The 19,621-nt window shown below is 46.8% G+C and overlaps 1 protein-coding gene and 1 non-coding gene across 5 annotated transcripts in view; one reads left to right on the top strand and one right to left on the bottom strand.

Moving 5' to 3' along the window:
• Positions 1-19,621, top strand: part of PDZD2 (PDZ domain containing 2) — a 342,143-nt gene that overhangs the window by 57,485 nt on the left and 265,037 nt on the right. The gene's annotated exons all lie outside the window — the stretch shown is intronic.
• TRNAT-GGU (transfer RNA threonine (anticodon GGU)) lies at positions 6,377-6,452 on the bottom strand. The gene has a single exon. It is a non-coding gene; the product is annotated as a tRNA-Thr (tRNA).

The raw sequence follows: 19,621 nt of genomic DNA, 5'->3' as shown, positions 1-19,621 counted from the left end.
AGAAGAGGACTGGAATATACTGTTGAATCTGTATTTTCCCGCAAACAGATATTGATGGTGGAAACGGGTCAATACCCTCAGGCTCAGCCTAGTGGGCTTTGGCAGGGGAGTTTGCCTGGATCAAGGGTGGCCAGCCAGGGCCAAAGCAGAGCTGTTGGTTAGGTGACCTTGGCTGGGGTTCTGCTGGGGTTCCTGGGAGGCCTGTGCTGCTGCTCAGGTTATTCCTGACTGCCTGTCCATGGGTTGGTTCCACCTGCATCCAGACTCCCATGGTCCTTGTTATTGCCTGTTGTTTGAATTATCAGTCTGAGAATGCCTAAGAAGTACATATTATGGTAGGTGGAGGGGGGAGTCTAAAGACCCCAGAAGGGAAACGGTGTGATGGAGGAGGAATGAGAGAGAATCTTTTGGAGGTTTTGTGGGAATGGAAACCGGTGATTAAGCATCTGTTTTTCAAGCTCGCCCCTCCCAAGGAGCTGTTCCTTCTTGCCTCTGCAGGGTTAGTGTTTATTGCACTTAGCGCCCGTCTCTGGAGGTCAAACCTGAGAAAGTGGAGTTAGCAGAATTCCTTTGAGTGGTGTGTTGCTAGATCTGGGTTCATTTGTCTAGGCACATAAAACCCCTGGAGACAGACGGGAAGAAGCAGATGATATAGTTTAAGTTACTTTATTTCTAATACATACCCCAGACATACCTGGGAAAGGCATAGCTCTGCAGGTGTGCCCCACAGGTAAGGTACTCTTCCTCCTGGTCCAGTGATTCTGTGGGCCCCCAACACCCCCACCGAATTACCTCATGTATATCCAAGTGTAACCAGGATATATTTTATAATTATTAAGATGCAGAGGCACTTAATGTTATTCATAATATATTGGAAGCTAGGTGAGATCTTAGAGTGTATTCAGAATCATCGAGGCATCAAAGGAGGTTGAAATTATGTGCAGCCCAGTCATAATGTTGAGTTTCATTGTATTGTCTTTGTGGTAACCAGTCATCTAAATATTGTTTACTAGAAAAGACACTTAGAGGATTTATCCTAGTAATCGCTAAGAACTGCAACAGCAACTCTAATTTCTTGAGTGTTCACTCGATACCAGATGTTGTGTGACGTGCCTTATATATTCAGGATCTCGTGTCATCTCTCTGGATTAATGGGAGTTTCGGATGCCACTATTAAGAAATAACCATCATAAAAGGGATGCTACCTCCACCTCCTTGTTTTGTGGGCTTGCATGACTTCGGTAAAGTCATTCCTGGAGAGGAGGAATTGTGGCTGTGATGCAGCTGGTGGTAACTGACCTCTGTGTTCTGTTCTCCCAGCGGTGCAAGGCTCCCCCAGGTGTGATGGAGGCTCTTCTTCCCGTCTTTCTTTGCTCCTCATTCTTGCCCCAAGCCCGTGATCTCACATTCAATTGGGGCTACCTGTACCTGGATTTGGCCCGTCTCCCCAAATGAGCAGCCTTTCTCACTTCTGTTCATTTTGTACGTATGATAGCTAGAACAAACCCCTCTCTTCTGTCTTCTGAAGAAGATGTACTCTGCACTGCTTGGCAAGGATCGGTTGTTAATTTATAGTTCCTGAGTGCTGATTCACATTTAACCATCTGTTTAAAAATGTACCTGGGATTTTTTTTAAATTAGGTATGACAAGAGATGCAGGCACAGAAATGACTGTCGTGATGGAAGCTTCTACGCACAGATCCCTGGAGACCGGGGGTGCATCACACTGCGCAGGGCTACACGGGGAAGCACCAGGGTGGGTCAGGAGGCAGAAGGAAGGAGAGCGAAGGGGAAGTGTGGGCAAATGCCTGCACTGTGATTTCCATGGGAAGGGATGGATGAAGTGCAGGGTAAGCAGTGTTGGTGCTGACTAATTTGAATAATTTCAAGGGCTCCAAGGTGTAGTGACTGCCCCAAGTTGTTGGGTCCAACTGCAGTGATTAGGACCTGGGGCGGTTAGGACAGGGGCAACCTGTGAGAGCTTGCCACTGAGCCGGAGGGGGCTGTGGACTGGGTTGGTTTGCGTATTAAAGGCTGGTGTGCAAATGGTCGCTTTGCTGTCTATGAATCTGTAGTCCTGGGAGGGGTGGTCTCTCTCGAGTCAGCAGGTGCCAGAGACGAGAGCATCAAGAATCAAGAAAATTAGAAAGTATCGTTCATGCCCCATCCTTTGAAGTGTTTACCCAGGAGATGATGAGAGTGCATTGGGTGCTCGCTCTCTGTCTGGCCGTTGTGATTCAAGAGGTAGTGCAGTCCTTGAGACAGTCCTGGGCACACGGTGGCCCCCAGTTGATGTTCGTTACGTGAGTGCTGAACGAACTCTCCCAAACCATGCCTGGAGTGTGTAGAAGTGCCTACCGTGCCGCCCCTGTGCTCAAGGAGAGCACAGTCTGGCTAGAGAAAGAAGCACGTCAGTGTATTTATGATAACGTGATAATTGCCACACTGAAAGCTACAATCATCTCCAACCTACTCCTCCTGGAGTCCCTGCTGCTGGAGAATGACCTCGTGGGGTACCTGGCCATTGAAGCCAGAACTTGAGTGATCCTTGCTCCTCCCCGTCCCCACCTCCTTACTCCTAAACCCTCAGCATTCAAGTTCTGCTCATTGTACCTTCTAAAGCTCTTGCCAAGCTGTCCCCTCTTCATTTCTACTGACTACAAAGAGACGCCATGTGGTTTCACCGAAGGAGAACGGCTGCCTCCCGGCTTTCCCACATGACCCGCCTAGACGCCTGGTTGGAGTCAGAGCCCCCCCCCCCCATCCCGTTTGTCCTCTGTGACACAGCGGAGCTCTGGGCGCTAATTCAGAGCAGCTGTGCGCAGCCGCTGGTGGGCGCCTGGCAGGGGCCACTCCACTTACCAGGGGCTTGGCCACCTGGAGTCCTTCTTAGGATGCTCTCTGAACCCTAGAAATCATTGTCTCTGGCAGGGGCCTGGAGCCCGCACAAGACCAGAGGCAGTTTCGAGTAGACAGTTTGTCCCAGCCCCTCCCATCTCCTTCTTATGCTTCTCTTTTCCTCTTCCCTCCTGATTTGCTTTCCGGGCCTTCTCGTGGGGCCTGGTGCGGTGATGTGTTGTCAGCTCCTTGGTATAACTCAGTCACATTAGCAGAATTTAAAGGTCACACCTTCCAATGGTATTTGTGCTGTAAAAGAGCAGGGGAAACAAGGCACGTTCCAGAGCATAAAGGATGGCTTTCTTTTATTCTTTACTCATTGATTTCAGGGAAAGAGAGGGGGGGTGGGGGGAGGAAGAGAGAAAGAGAAACAGTGATTTATTCTTCCACCCATCTATGCACTCATTGGTTGATTCTTGTGAGTGTCCTGACCAGGAATTGAACCCACAACCTTAGCATATCAGGATGATACCACTAACCAGCCGAGCTACCTGGCCAGGTCAAAGGCTGACTCTCTGATGAGGACCGCGAGTCAGGAGTCTGTTGATGCAGGAGGACATCCATGCGTGTGTGCCAGAGCACAGTCATGATTTGTTCTTCCACCTTCCGAGCCTGGGGAGCGGAGGATAAACTGAGACAAGAGAAGCATCTCAGGAAAGAGGGGTTGGCAGCCAGAAGCTCCAGTTCAGGTTTCAGTGTGTGTCTGAAAGCGCTGGTTTGAGGCTAGGACGCTCCAAGGAAGGTGAATGAGTTTGCTAGGCCTGCCCTGATAAGATACCTACCATAGACTGAGCGGCCTAAACAACAGGAATTTATTTTCTCACAGTTCTGGAGGCTAATGGCTTAAGATCAGTATGTCGGCAGGTTTGGATTCTTCTGATGCCTCTCTCCTTGGCTTGCAAATGACTCTCTTCTGTCTGTGTCTTCCTCACGTGGCCTTTTCTCTGGGAGCGCATGCTCCTGTTGTCTCTTTGTGTGTCCAAATTTCTTCTTCTTTTAAAATTTTTTTATTTATTGTGTTGACATGGTTTCCAGAGTCCCATTTAGTATTAACACCCTGTACACACCACACAAATTTCTTCTTTTTATAAGGATACCAGGCATATTGGATTAGGGCTCACTCTAATGGCCTCATTTTAACTAAATCACCTCTTTAGAGGTTGTTATCTCCAAATACAGTCACATTGTGACTCCTGGGAGCTAGGGCTTCCGCATAATTTGGGGAGGACACAGCTCAGCCTATATAACAGGATTACACAGTGGTGGGAACCTGGACCTGCAATGCTCAAAAATGTTCACATGGCCAAGCTTTTGTAAGTCAACAAAATAAATCATTGGATTCCATCATATGAGCGAAGAACAACTTGAATAGCAGAAAAATCGGATGCTGGGTAAGTGTAGAATCTAAAATCCCAGTGAATAATGGGCGCAGGGAGGGGGGAATTGTTGAACTAAGCAGACTAGCAGTTTTCAATTCTTGCTAGAATATTTGCTTACTTGCTCATTATTTTTCTATCTACTATACTTGCTGACAAAACAGTAGCAGATGCCAGAGCTTCAAACACTTTGAGTACAAACTTGAAACTGACAAAATTCTGTGGACTAAATACACCTTCCATATGCATTGGAGAAAACTCACTCTTATTTGGTTTCAGCAAAGGAAACTTCACCGATATTCCAGAGGAATCCCGAGAATCACTGTGGGAGCAACATTCCTGTGTCTTTTCTGATTTGTCAGAAGACTTAGAGGACAAGTAACTCTTTTTAATAATCACTGAAAGAAAGGTGATTCAGACGCTCATCATTTGTAGTCTGGTTTCTCCTCCCACTTGTTCATTTATTTAGCATAATTGATGGAGCGCCTTCAACAATGCTTAGGTCAATATTCACACTTAAATTTAATATGGTAAGTGGTTGGGGGAGATGTGCATAACACTTTGCTAGATAGTGACAGAGAAATGAATGAGATTCCACCCCTACCTTGAGGACCTCAGTTCTCAGTGAATTTTGGTTGCAAACCACAGAATCCTCTCTAGCTGATTTAAGCAGAGAGGTAATTTATTAGCTCTAGCAGAGGCAGAACTGACTTGGAAGCGAAGCGCCAACCTGGACAATTCGCTGCTCCAGTGGAGACCCTTCCCCCTATTGATGCACAGGCGCCAGTGTTTGACATTGAGCACAGGATGCTGTTTCAAGGTTTTCTGCCTCTGAGGTCTTCGAGAGTTGGATGTCTGCAGCCACCTTTGCGAAATGGCTTCCACAAAGCAACCACTGCTTCCTGCCCTTTACATCTTATTGGCTGAGTCCAGGTCACATGGCTGGCTGGAAAGGGAAGCTGGGACAGCAAGTTTCTGCCTTCTACCTTGAAGGGATGTGGAATCATGAAATGGAAAAGTTTGCAAACATACGAAAGGTATCAAGGGGCAGTGGGTAGACCAAAAGTATGGCAGGTGTCCATTCTAAGCTCCCAGTTTAGTGGAAAAAACAGAAATATAATAAAAAAGTAGTAGGACAAGTGGTATAACAAGATATGCTTATGGCATAATGGAGATCGGAAAGGTATTGTTAACAGGCTGGGATGGTCAGGGAAGGCTTCCTGGAGGAGGTGACTGATAACTGAGCTCATCTTGATGGATGAGGCAAAAGAGGAGCAGTTCAGAGATAAATAAGAACAGGAATCCTCACTGCCTGACTTTAAACATGCCACCACGATGAGTGTACCAGGTTTAATGGAGGGAAATTGGTGAAACAGGAAGAAAAGGCAGGTTGAAATCTGAATGCATTCATGGCAGACTTATGTGAGAGCTGGCTAGAAGGTGCTCTGCGCATCCTACGTGGAGCTGTCTGCATAGTCGCCGTGGCTGTGCCCTTTTCCCTCTGGGCTCTGCTCCCCTCAGATGTCCTAAGAGGGTATGGCTTCCAGAAGGAAATACACTATGCATTTTCCGAGGGGCTTTTGGGAACTACAAAGCCTGACTCCAAAGGAGTGACTTTTTTTCTTTCTTTCTTTAAAAAAATGTTGTGATGAAAGTAATAAGGAAAATATAAAGTGGAAAGTACAAGATCCTTGATAACTATTATTTATATTTATATGTTGGATTTTTAAAATTTCAAATGCATCACATTACACCTGCTTTGCAAATTTCACTTTTCTTTTCTTTTCTTTTCTTTTTTTTTTTTTTTTTTTTTTGTATTTTTCTGAAGCTGGAAACCGGAAGTCAGACAGACTCCCGCATGTGCCCGACCGGGATCCACCCAGCACGCCCACCAGGGGACGATGCTCTGCCCATCCGGGGCGTCGCTCTGTCGCAACCAGAGCCACTCTAGCGCCTGGGGCAGAGGCCAAGGAGCCATCCCCAGTGCCCAGGCCATCTTTGCTCCAATGGAGCTTTGGCTGAGGGAGGGGAAGAGAGAGAGAGAGAGAGAGAGAGGAAGGAGAGGGGGAGGGGTGGAGAAGCAGATGGGTGCCTCTCCTGTGTGCCCTGGCCGGGAATCGAACCCGGGACTTCCGCACACCAGGCCGATGCTCTACCACTGAGCCAACCGGCCAGGGCATTCACTTTTATTAAAAGTGAATCTTTGTAGCAGTGCCTTAACATATTTGACCAATTAATATTTTTTTAAATATTTTTTTAAGTTTTTTTTTTTATTTTATTTATTCATTTTTAGAGAGGAGAGAGAGAGGGAGAGAGAGAAACAGAGAGAGAAGGGGGGAGGAGCTGGAAGCATCAACTCCCATATGTGCCTTGACCAGGCAAGCCCAGGGTTTTGAACCGGCGACCTCAGCATTTCCAGGTCAACGCTTTATCCACTGCACCACCACAGGTCAGGCTTGACCAATTAATATTTATAAATAATAAGGAGGCTAAGAATGAGGATTTTTTTTCAGGCACATTGGTTTAGAGAATTGGAATACAGGGCCCTACTTCCCTCTAAATCTGTTTCTCTTCTGCATTTTCCCATCTCGATAAATCAGGAGTCGCCTGGTCATTGCTGTGGTGCAGAAACCGGGTCACCAGCCTCTGTCTGCCCTCCTTCACCCCACGGCCCCCATCAGCAAGCCCTGCAGGCTGTCTGTCCACGTTCACCTCTCATCTGTCTCCTCCCAGGTGCCCAGTCCTTCCGCAACAGGGCGCCCCCACTTCATGCCTGGACCGTGGCTGGCAGCCCAGCAATCTGCCTCCAGGATCGGTCTTCTCTAGTCCCTCCGCTCCTTGCGGCCAACTGATATTCCAGAGCAGAATTACCTCTCTGTTGCAAGAACTTCCCAGGGCCAGCTGCCATTGCTCTTAGATAAAATTCAAGGCCCCGCACATGGCAGCCCCTGACTAGACTGTGCACCATCCTCCTCCCCCGGCCGTAGGCCAGCCGCCGTGACCATTCCCCAGGCGCGCCCTCGGCTTCCTGACGCAGGACCTTGCCAGACACCTGGACAGAGAGGATGCCCGGCCCCCAGGCCCGCCCACACTCCGCTCTCTAAGGAACCGGTTTCTTCTTAGCTTTAGGTCTCAAGCTTAAATGGTACTTCCTCCATGGCATCTCATGACCTTTTGTCTGAGCAGTGCTCCCTACAACCTGCTATTTTCTTATTGCAGCTTCCTGTTTATTTCTCTTCAGACACTTGACACAGTGCATTTGGTTTACTTATCTGTCTCTCCTAGAATCTAAGTTCTGAAGAGGCAGGGTTTTTTATTATTATTATTACTGAATTATTGGGATGACATTGGTTAAAAAATCATATAGGTATCAGGTGTACAGTTCTATAATACATCATCTCTCTATTGTATTGTGTGATCACCACCCCAGAGGAGGCAGGCATCTTATCTGCTTAGTTCCCTCTGTAGCCCCAGCGTCTGGCCCAGAAGTGCTCAGTAAATGTTGCATGGAGGAATGAAGCAATCTAGAACCTCCGAGCCCTCTGCCAGACCTCTCCCCGCTCCACCTTTGAGGAGCACGCTCCCTGCTCCTGCGAGGCTACCGTCTATCTCAGAGTCGGCCCAGGCTGCCCCCCACCCTCCGCAGCACACACTGGGGGATTGATTCCCAGGCTCTGTGCTCCTCCTACGATTCCCCTGATACCGATGACCCACATTTCCTCTCCTTCCACTGCTGCCTCCCGTTGCAGATACGCAAGCCTGCACTCCGTGAAGCGGGGCTCTTGCTATAAAATCAACCAGGAAAGGTCACAGAGCACCCATACACATGTGCAATAGTTAGAAGGAAACCTAAGGTTCTCCCTCTGCCCCTAAGTCAGGGTTTCTCAACCTCAGCACTGCTGACATTTTGGGCAGAACAGGTCTTTGTGGGGGTGGGAGCCTCTCCTCGGCGTTGCAAGATGCCGAGCAGCCTCTCGGACGTCTGTCTGCTAGAGGCCGGGAGCACAGCAACCCATCCCCACCCACGTGCACACTCGTGACAACCAAACATGTCTCCAGACATTGCCAAATGACCCCCAAGGGCAAAATTCCTCCCCTTCTTTGAGAGCCACTGCCCTGATGAAAGCAATTGTCCAGTCCATGGGATGGACATACAGAATTCTAAGGAGTGCTTTGAGCTGAACACAAAACAGAAATGCATTGGTACCGGTCACCTGACAGTCGGGTGCTGAAAGGGCTCTTGTTTTTGGACACTCCTTGGCAAGTGCTGATGGCAGTGGGGCAGACATGATAGTGACCACACTTGATACATGCTTCTTTTTAGCATCTGTCAAGCCTAGAAAAACTCAGAGCTACAGGCTTCTTGGCTGAAAGTTTAGTTTGCCGTAACAAATGCAACGGCCATGATATTAAGCTTCATTTATAAAATGACTGATAACAGGATTGTTGGGAGGATGAAGTGAGAGTGTTCGTGTAGCATACTCAGCTTCCAACCCCATAGCTATTTTTAGGAATTACTACTGACTAATCTATCACATGGTATTAAATGACAGCTATTGTATGATGCACAGCTTCTGTGGTCTGTGAATTCTGTGGCTCATTTGATGCTCACAACTGCCCTTCACAACCGGTGACATGATGCCTATTTTATAGATGGAAAAAGTGAGGTTTGGGAAGGTTTAGTATCTTGTTACAGTCATGCCCACAGAGGGTGAGGATGGTATTCAAATACAGATTGTTCTGTTTTGAGGGACTGCTTTTTCTGTGACACGGCAAGGAATATGAGGTTAGGAGTTCAAGGGCTGTCCTCAGTTTTATCATCCATCCAACGTAAAAACAATCTCTTTTCACCTCAGGGATGTTTTTTTTACAAAATGTGTATGTCTATTCTTAATATATGTGCCTTCTGCACCCAAAATGAGTCTATATCCTAAGAGGACCAAGAGTGTGTCCTGTAATTCTTCTCATCTCAAGTGTCATCCACAGAGTTGGCACTTAATACTTGCTGCTTGATTTTTCTTAACTCCTATGTACTTTTGGCAAGATTGAGTGGAGGAGGAGTAAAAACTCTTCATGCCTCTTACGGAATGGAAGTTTCTGTTTTACAAGCTAGCTCTGCAGATGACTTATTTCTTGCAGGCCTCTAGTCTTAGGCACCGTAAGGAGCAGCTTTGACAAGAGTGCTTGAGTAGTATTGTCACTTTGCACACATCATTCCCTTTCTCCACAGGACCTCACTATATTACCTGTGAGTCGTGATGCAATGGTTCTGACACGAGTGCGTCTCTGCTCAGCTGAGCTACAGGAGAGGGGAGCACCCTCCCCTGTCATACAGAGGACAGTTCAGCTAAGGAAGAAGTAACTTCCAGGAAACCAAGCCATCAGTAGGTGTGTGTGTGTGTGTGTGTGTAAGTGGGTTGGGGTGGGATAGGAATCTCTACCTGGTAAGTGGCTGAGGGGCCTCCCATACCACAGACCTTGCTGTTTTCAGGGCTTTACTGGAATGAGTCTCAAAATGGGAAAGACCCTGAAATTATTTACACTTCATAATATTTTTAAATTGGAGAATGGCTTAGTATTCTGGGTTCTTGCTCTCAAAGGGAAAAGAAACTTAAAGAAAAAGGGTGTGTGTGTTTGGGTAATGATTCTTGGGGCCAGGCCGGTTGCTGGATCTGCCTAAATGAAATAGATGGTTTTGAGGCCTTCAAATACTGTTATGTTTTCTCAAAGTCGTGTGTATCATGGGATATCTAGAGTGAATTCCTTTGCTATGTTTTTTTTTCTTTTTTTTCCCCTTTGCTATATTTTGAGTGTAGGGGAAAATTACTCCAGCCTCTGTTTGAGCTCCCAAGGTGGTTTCAAGCTTAAAATCCTTGGCCTTTTGACTTGCAGGTGGTTGATTTACATCTACCTTTCCTGTTTTTATCCTGGAGGTTAGATATGATGAGGCTTAAAGAGCCTTTTCAGAGTGGCTAGGGTTTTTGTTGATGATGATGTTGTTATTTAGCTTTGTCTTAACTTTCAAATCCAGGGAGTAACTGTGGGTTGAGTATGCCTGATTAAGAGACCCAGAACGATGGGGCCCATGTTTGCCTGGCAGCCTGGGTGCTCACTTAGTGTTGGTTTTATTCATTTATCTTTTACTTAGGTAAAGTCACAAAACAAAATTGCAATTCAGTGCCATGTAGTACATTTATAATGTTGTATAACCATCATCTCTGTCTAGTTCCACAATATTTTCATAACCCCCTGCAGGATTCTGCAGCCTAATTAAGGAGTCACACCCCTCTTTACCTCTCCCTCCAGTTCTAGTAATCTGCTCTTGGTCTGTGGACTCAACTCTTCTAGACATTTCATATCGATGGAATCATTCAACCTTTGGCCTTTTGTATCTGGCTTCTTCCCCTTAGCATAATGATTTTGTGGTTCATTCCTGTTGTAGCATGTATCAGAGCCTCATTCCTTTTCAAGGCTGAGTAATTTTCCACAGCATGGATATACCACATTTTGTTTACTCATTCATCTATTCATGGACATTTGGGTTGTTTCTATTTTTTAAAACGGTTGTGAATATTGCAGCTGTGAATATTCATGTACAAGTATTTGGCTGAATGCCCGCTTTGGTTCTTCTGGGTATATATTCAGGAGGGGCATTGCTCATGTATATGGTTACACCGTGGTTAGCTTTTTGAGGAATACCAGCTTTGTTTTTTTTATTTATTTATTTATTTATTTATTTGTTTGTTTGTTTGTTTATTTATTTTACAGAGACAGAGAGAGGCTAGACAGGGACAGACAGACAGGAACGGAGAGATGAGAAGCATCAATCATTAGTTTTTTATTGCACATTGCGACACCATAGTTGTTCATTGATTGCCTTCTCATACGTGCCTTGACCACGGGCCTTCAACAGACAGAGTAACCCCTTGCTCGAGCCAGCGACCTTGGGTCCAAGCTGGTTAGCTTTTGCTCAAACTAGATGATCCCGCACTCAAGCTGGTGACCTCGGGGTCTTGAACCTGGGTCCTCTGCATCCCGGTCCGACGCTCTATCCACTGCGCCACTGCCTGGTCAGACCCAGCTTCGGTTTTGATGATTTATCTCCTGGTCTTCTGTTAGAAGGGCTTTGCCAGAATCATGAAATCAGAGCATTAAAAAGAACATCAGTGTTAAATTTCATCAAATGCTTTATCTGCATCTATTCATATGATTATGTGATTTTTCTTCATTAGCCTGATGCTGTGATGGATTACAGTAAGTATTTATTGAATACCTATGATATGTGAAACACTGTCCGAAGATACTAAGCAGTGTGGTCAGTGTTCGGGTCCCACAGTGGACCCACATCAGGGAAAGAAATCTCAGATGGAAAGAGATCGCTGTGGTTTTTTCATTTTATTATGTTTATATTTGGGTTTTAATGCCTTTTCTAACTTAGATTTAAATCTCCATGGTGAATACACTGGTTTGTTTGTTTTTGGTTTTTTTTTGCTAGTACCTAGTATGTACTAAATAGCTAAAGTTATAAAAATAAAATAAAAAATAAAAATACCCTTAAAGATCATTAATCCATCTTCTCACCCATCCCAGGAATCTGTGGTAAGTCTTAGAGGAACCCCTTCCTCTCCTGCATGCACAATTCTAGAACAGAGGGGTGCCCTGCCTTCCAAGGATGACCGGACCATTTTGGCCAGTGCCACCCGTTGGCGTGCCCTAGTTCTGCCCCATAAAGAAGATTTTCACCTGGAATGCATAGACTCTTAGAGTTTATCCAGAGCTCAACTTTAGTGTGGAGAGGCAGGAGAAGAGTTTGTAACTGTCGCTTCTCTGTAAAGGGTTCCTAAACCACTGTTCCGCAGTGACCCTGTAATGGCATCTCTCTCTTCTACCCATGGGCCTCTGAAGGTTTGCTAGCAGACTGTCACTTGATTGACAGCTGTGCTATGCTCACTGCTGCAATCCAGATGCAAAGACCAGCATCTGGTGGTGTCCACCCACCTCTGGTGGATGTCTCACCCAGCTGTGAGAGGACAGAGCCCAGGCTGCAAGGCTGTGCTGGTGAGGTGGGCGGCTAAAGAGCATGGCAAGTCCCTCACGTGGACCCACTGCCTGTGACCTTGGCCACCTGTGGTTTACTGCAGATGCTGGAAGAATTTGCTATCTATGAGATTGTTTTGTTTGGAGAGAAGGCCATTTCTGAAAAGGCTGAGAAAGTCCTTGACAGTTACACAGTTTATGGTGTTGATAGGGTGGGGGAGATATATCACAACCAGCTCTTTTTTTAACTAAATTTTTTAACTGAAGTATGACATACCTACAGAAAATTGCACAATCCTAAAATAGCACATTCTATGCAATTCTGTTTATATGAAGTATAACAACAGGCAAAACATATCTGTGATGTTAGAAGTTGGGACATTGCTTCAAGTTAAGTGGATAGTGCCTGGACAGGAGCTCAGAGGTGCCCCGAAGGCGCTGCTTACATTCTAATTCTTGATTGGGAGCAACTCTTGATGATTTAACAAAACCTCATATAATATGTAGTATGCACCGAACTGAGACTAGAGAAATCCTGGGGTTACTATGGTTCAGACAGCCAAGCCTCCTGACTGTAGACGGGTTTGGGGGCATCCTTGGTTTCTGTCAGGCTGTTTCTCACTCAGTCCATGGTTGGCCTTATCCTCTGTCTTCAGGAACATGGGTAACTCCGGGGCTTGTTAAATGATGGGCGCATGATGGAAGTCAGACAGTGAGAGTCCATTGACTGGAACCACTGAGAAAGATGCACTTGTTCACAGCTGGGGTTTCTAAACCGGTGGGGCGTAAGCTTCGACCGCTGTGTCTGTCTTTGCTGCCATATGCAGAGGGCCAGCTGGAAATGAAGCCAGCACAGAAGACAGAACAACTGAGGTTCCTGGTGACAGGATTTATGGATCCATCCATGTTGAGAACTATCTTCATTCCCCATGGCTTTTTAATTTATATGTGCCAATAAATTCCCGTTTCTGCTCTGTTCTTTATATTGAATTTCTATTCCTTGTCTCTGAGGGTTATAACTGTTTGATCAGATTTGTTTCTTAGTCAATCAAAACCATTAGATATACTTGTCTGAATCTAACGCCTTCCAATGGAGCATCCAGTGTCCCTGCCAGCCCCCTTCAGTACTTTGGCAGCTCCAAACTGTGGGGGTGAAGGCAGAGAGATTGGGGGGACTTTAGAAGTAGCTTTTGGGTTGGAGGGATGGGGACTTGTTCTGAAGTTGTACTGGCATAACTCACACATGGGTTTTGGCTCGTGTTTATTTGGGATGATACGGGGGTCACTTAGTGCAGTCTCTGGCTCACTGCCTCCTGCCATTCTTCTGTTACGTGGCTTTTATGCCTCTTTTCATCTATAAGATGGAAGTAGAAGAGACGAGAGCACAGAGCTTGATGGGAGTTCACCAGCCACCAGCCTAACAGAGAGAACCACGAAGGGCCAGCCCACTAACAACCTTCCATTACCAGTTTATGTTAACTCTATCTAAAAATATCCCAAACTACACAATACGCAGAAGAGAGCTAAGGTGGCGGTGTTAGGAAGAAAATTGTTAAGGTGGTTCTACCTGGGGTGTAGAGGAATCCATTAAATCAGAATCATCGAAAATGGAGGTGATTCTACTCTAACAGTGTCCTGGGTTTTGCTATCGGTATAGATTTTCAGCTATTCAGTAGACAGAAAATACTCTTCAATAAAACATTTAGTGATTTATGATATCTTTGTAGTAAACAAAATAATATCATTAAAATAAGCTATAGGCTTTCTATAGCTTTTGGCTGCTCTTCTTATCACTGCTCACAACCATGCGGAGCTAGTGGGCTCCTTGGTATAGCATGGGGGTCTGCTACAGTGTGTGACTGTGAGTAGCTGTTCAGTAAATACCTGTGGACTTGACCTAACTCAGTGCAGGTTTTTGCACTGAATCCCACCAGTCTACCAGCAGCCATATAACTGTGTTTCAACTTGATATTCAAGCCCTCTTTGACTCATTTGCTCATACTGATGTAAACAGCTACACTATAAAAGAGAAGAGACTTTTACAAGATACACAGAAAAAGATAATTTAGAGCTTAAAATTGCTTATGGGAATAGTACTACATACTCTCATATTACTGAATAAGAGTCAAGAGATGACCCCTAAATTCAATTGCCTTATTTATTCATTCGTTCGTTCGTTCATTCATTCATTCATTCATTCATTCATTCATTCATTTTGTAAGAGGCAGTGATTTGTTTTGTCAGTGGCAGAATATGGCTAGATCCCAGGGCCCTGTGGCTGCCTAACTGGAGGGCTGCCCACTCACACCTGGGCTGCGAGGGACTCGGCCATTTCGTGGCACCTCGGGGAAGCCTGCTCGTGGCTGGAAGAGGGGAGGTAGCATCCGAGGGAAGTCCTGACACTGTGCGGAGTTCACACCGTGTGCGTCCTTTGTGTGTTTTCATATCCTCTGATAGCTGCTGAGTGGGGACAGGAATAGCCACAGGCCATTTAATCATCTCATTCTTAGCACTTGTTACAATTCCTCCTCCCATTATGTGGCTGGTGGGAAGGGCTAACCTAATGCAACTGTGCCTCTTTAGGTTTCATTTCTTTTCTTTCCCTTCCTCTGCTGGGGCATCTCATGAGCAGAGGTTTCCAGAAGTAAAATGGGCCAATAATTTATAGCTGGATAAACCTGCTTTTGAGCTATCCCATGATAACTAGTATTCAAACTAGCACTTTTTGTGCTTTATGTGGATTTTGTTGCTTAATTCTCACAAAAATCCCAGACATCACTGTTGACCCAGTTTTCTGGTGAGAAAACCGAGGCTCAGAGAGGTTAAGGAAGTTGCGCTGGGTCACTCAGTTCTGCCTGCCCCTTAAGCATGAGTTTCATTCACAATGGATGACCACAGACCTGAAGAACAGCAATGACAATGACATTTCTGGCATGTGAGTGAGATTGCAAGGTATGAAATCCAGGACCTGTTTCCCGCCAGAAGCATCTCCTTTCAGAGACCTGAGAAATGCCCGTCCACCTCACCACAGCGCAGCCCACGGCAGTACCCTCTCCCTTTCTTATGTCTGCAGGCTCTGGTAACAGAAACCCTTGCCCTGGCCGGTTGGCTCAGCGGTAGAGCGTCGGCCTAGCGTGCGGAGGACCCGGGTTCGATTCCCGGCCAGGGCACACAGGAGAAGCGCCCATTTGCTTCTCCACCCCTCCGCCGCACTTTCCTCTCTGTCTCTCTCTTCCCCTCCCGCAGCCAAGGCTCCATTGGAGCAAAGATGGCCCGGGCGCTGGGGATGGCTCTGTGGCCTCTGCCCCAGGCGCTAGAGTGGCTCTGGTCGCAATATGGCGACGCCCAGGATGGGCAGAGCATCGCCCCCTGGTGGGCAGAGCGTCGCCCCATGGTGGGCGTGCCGGGTGGATCCCGGTCGGGCGCATGCGGGAGTCTGTCTGACTGTCTCTCCCCGTTTCCAGCTTCAGAAAAATGAAAAAAAAAAAAAAAAAAAAAAAAAAAAAAAAAAAAGAAACCCTTTACCCGCCGTTGGTCCTGACCATCCCAGGGGAGACGGCTGGGCAGCCACGTGTCCTTGCTGGGCCAAGCCGGTGATGCCGTGGGGGGCCGGAGGGGATGCAGGGCGGGGAGCACAGCTGGGCCTCGGTGGCCTCTGAGGGTTCGGGGCAGATGCCTGGGGACAGGGCAACCCTGTAGCCCGGGTTTTCGCACGGTCTTATTCTGCACTTTCTAGAAATATTCCTAACAAGCAGCTCTTGGGCACTAGGGCCTCACAGCTCCAACCACTGCTGCCCTTTCAAATGAAATGCTTCCCCTTCGGGGGCGCTCATCATGATTTACACGCTTGGGGTGGAGTCCGCCAGTTCTCAGATCTCCGCAACAACCTACACAAAAACAATAAAGGGCATCTTTGCCTCTTTCAGCAAGTATTACATGTTTTTGTGCTCGGCAGAAATGGGGTGAAATGAAATCAGAGCTTCACTAGGGGAACCCAGCGCTGCTCTGGCCTCGTGTTGTTTGGGGGAGAGGGACCGCCTTCCCTGAAGAGCAGTTGCTGCTGAAGTTAAGGAAGACTAAGGGGCAAAGAGATTTTGGAACTGTACAATTTTAATGTAAATTGCTACAACCGGTTTTGGAAAGCATTTTGGAAAACATAGTGTCAGTGAGTGTAAAAGAGTCTCAAAGTGTGTGCCCCATCAGCCGGTACTGTCTTTTCTGTAACTACATCGTGAACAAATAATTGGAAATAGAGACAATTTTGTATTCATCAGAGCATCATTTATGATAGCAAAAAAAAAAAAAAAAAAAAGCCCAGAACTAACATTTCTAACATAGACTCAGTAAAATAAATTATGGTGATCTTTTTCTTACAGTATTACACAGTTATTAAAGTGTCAATCTTTGAGGTATTGTAATGATTTGGCAGAATGTATAAGATATAAGTGAAAATAATAGCTTAAAAACTACATGTAATGTAGGACCTCAACTAAGCACAAAATACTACTGCACCTGCACAGCCACACACTTTGGAAAAAGATTGAAGAAATAATTTAAAATTGTCTGGTTGTCTCTGATTGATGAGATTGTGGAAGACATTGTTTTCTCTTTGTATTTCTCTATCTTTTTTATTTCTTTTTGCAATGGAAATTGATTCAGTTAAGAGTCAAATTTTATTTTAATCCTTTTTAAAGAAAGGTTCTTCCTGGTCTGTTTACATCAGCGTCACAGCTGCCCAGTGACTTAGAAAACAGGCCAGCTGAGCCCAGACAGGTCTGAGCTTTAGTCGTTGTGGGAAAGAAGAGGCTGCGTGCAGGCAAATAAAAGCTGAACTTGGAGTCAGAATCTGGGAATTATCACCCAAAGCGAAAAGCCTTGGGGAAACTGTTATGTCGTCCACATTCTTCTCATTGTCATCTCTCGGGAGACGAGCCGGTCCGCCAGGGCCACTTCCAGGCCAGCCAGTGAAACGACCTGAGCCCGTGTGTCCCACCCGGGGCATTGGCTCTCTCTCGCCGTGCCCCCGCCCCCTTGCCCAGGCTCAGGCTGTCTGCAGCCCTCCCCTAAGGAAGACTGCTCTTTGGACAGGATCTGGTCCATTCCTTCAAGGACATGTTTATTAAAAGCAAGGTGCGTTGACCAGTAAAGGCTGAGCCCCACAACCCTGCTTGTGGATGGTTACATTTTCATAGGGAAAAGGGAACAAGCTATAAATCAAAGGGCAGCTTTCTCTTCAGCAGACTGCGGAGTGAGGGGCTGGGACCAGTGTGGGCGAGCTGAAGGGAGCCCTCTTTGCCCGCCAAGGGCAGAGACGTTGAGTCAGGGCCTCTGTGAATGGGTGCGCTGGAAAGAAAGCCCTTCACTCTCCCCGAGCCTTCACGGGTTCTTCATGCACAGACATGGTAATGGCTCCTTCGCGGGGCATGGTGAAGACTGGAACCACACGAGCGAAAGGGGCCCTGGCGCAGTGTGGGCAGAGCGAAAGGGGCCCTGGCGCAGTGTGGGCAGAGGTTTCCCAGGGGAGGAACGTGGACTGCAGGTCACACCACACATGGTTTTGTTGGGTCTGCCGAGGGGTTATCTTTTATTTTGTAAATGTTGAACTTGTTGTCAATATTGAAATATCAACAGGTTTTATACTTTGAAGTGTGGGACTTATTTACTTCTCCGAGCCCGGGCATTCTGGCATGGCACCCGTCTGTTGCAGCACAGTGGTGGCCGTTCGCTGCCACAGGGGCCTGTGCCTGGCACCACCCAGCCCACAGCACTTACTTCTGTCCCTTCATGGCAGGAGAGAGGATGATGACAGGGCTGGGACACTGAAGGCAGAACTTCCTACCCTGAATCTCTGCTTGTGGAACTTTGGCCAACCCATTACATTTGCAAAACCTGAATTTCTGGGTCCTATTTCTCCATCTGTTAACATTTATATCCTCTCAGAAGATTATCACAAGGACTAAGCGAAAAGCATGTGGAACACTCCGAACAGTGCCTGATGCCCATAGGTGTCTAATCAGTTACCTGCCTGGTCTCTGAAGGCGTTTGACTTAACGTCTGGCGGAAGTTGTGAATCAAATTATATTGCTTCTATGGTCTATTATTAATTTCTCTGCTATGTGCTATTTGATAAAAAAGTAGGGTTCTAAACAAATTTAGAAACCCTTCCAAACATCCTTTTAGGTTAGGCAGTCCCTCCTTCCCTCTGGAGGATCACATTAGATCTGTTCCTCTGGGTGAGTTTGCCATGTCAACCACTGATCATGACCTCCAGTGAGTCTCTAGAACGTTCTTCCAACTTGACTGTATTCTGCGAGCTGTTGCCTGTCCTTGCTCTTCAGGGGCATGTGCACTCCGTCGTGTTTCTCTGTGCCTGTGTCCTACCGCATCCCTAGCGTGTTGCAGTGTATGACCTGCCCGTGGGATGAACAGCTCGAGTGATTGCTGGAAAAAGGGGAATGGCTCATACGACAGCTGGCCCAGTAGCATGCAGGCTCTTACAGGACAAATCCTTTATAACAGTGACATTGCCTGTCCCTGCAACCCCCTTGTCCCCTCGTACTTGAACAGGAAAGAATCATGCTGTAAAAACATTTTCTTTTCTTTCTTCTTTTTTTTTTTTTTTGTTTTGTTTTGGTGTGTATAATTATTGAGGCTAAGGATACATTCAAATTATTTCAGAGGGGCTTTAGGGAACTTACTAAAAGGTTTAACAGTGCTAAAAAAAATCTCCTCCTGGTAGGATAAGAAGCTCCGTATCAGTAGGGTCATTCCTGTGCCTCGCACCCTCTCCTTTTTTTTACTATTTAATTTTAAAGTAATATTTTTCATATTACAAAGAAATTCATGTTTATTGTAGAAAATATCGTTGGACCAAAAGGGAAATAAAGATCAGTAGTCTCACCATGCAGATAAAAGCACTATGGCCCTGGCCGGTTGGCTCAGCGGTAGAGCGTCGGCCTAGCGTGCGGAGGACCCGGGTTCGATTCCCGGCCAGGGCACACAGGAGAAGCGCCCATTTGCTTCTCCACCCCTCCGCCGCGCTTTCCTCTCTGTCTCTCTCTTCCCCTCCCGCAGCCAAGGCTCCATTGGAGCAAAGATGGCCCGGGCGCTGGGGATGGCTCCTCGGCCTCTGCCCCAGGCGCTAGAGTGGCTCTGGTCGCAATATGGCGACGCCCAGGATGGGCAGAGCATCGCCCCCTGGTGGGCAGAGCGCCGCCCCATGGTGGGCGTGCCGGGTGGATCCCGGTCGGGCGCATGCGGGAGTCTGTCTGACTGTCTCTCCCTGTTTCCAGCTTCAGAAATATGAAAAA

The sequence above is a fragment of the Saccopteryx leptura genome, chromosome 1 (genome assembly GCF_036850995.1).
Source record: "Saccopteryx leptura isolate mSacLep1 chromosome 1, mSacLep1_pri_phased_curated, whole genome shotgun sequence".
NCBI classification, from domain to species: domain Eukaryota; kingdom Metazoa; phylum Chordata; class Mammalia; order Chiroptera; family Emballonuridae; genus Saccopteryx; species Saccopteryx leptura.
Note: the sequence above shows the minus strand (reverse complement) of the source record. Positions and strands in the feature narration are given on the sequence as shown.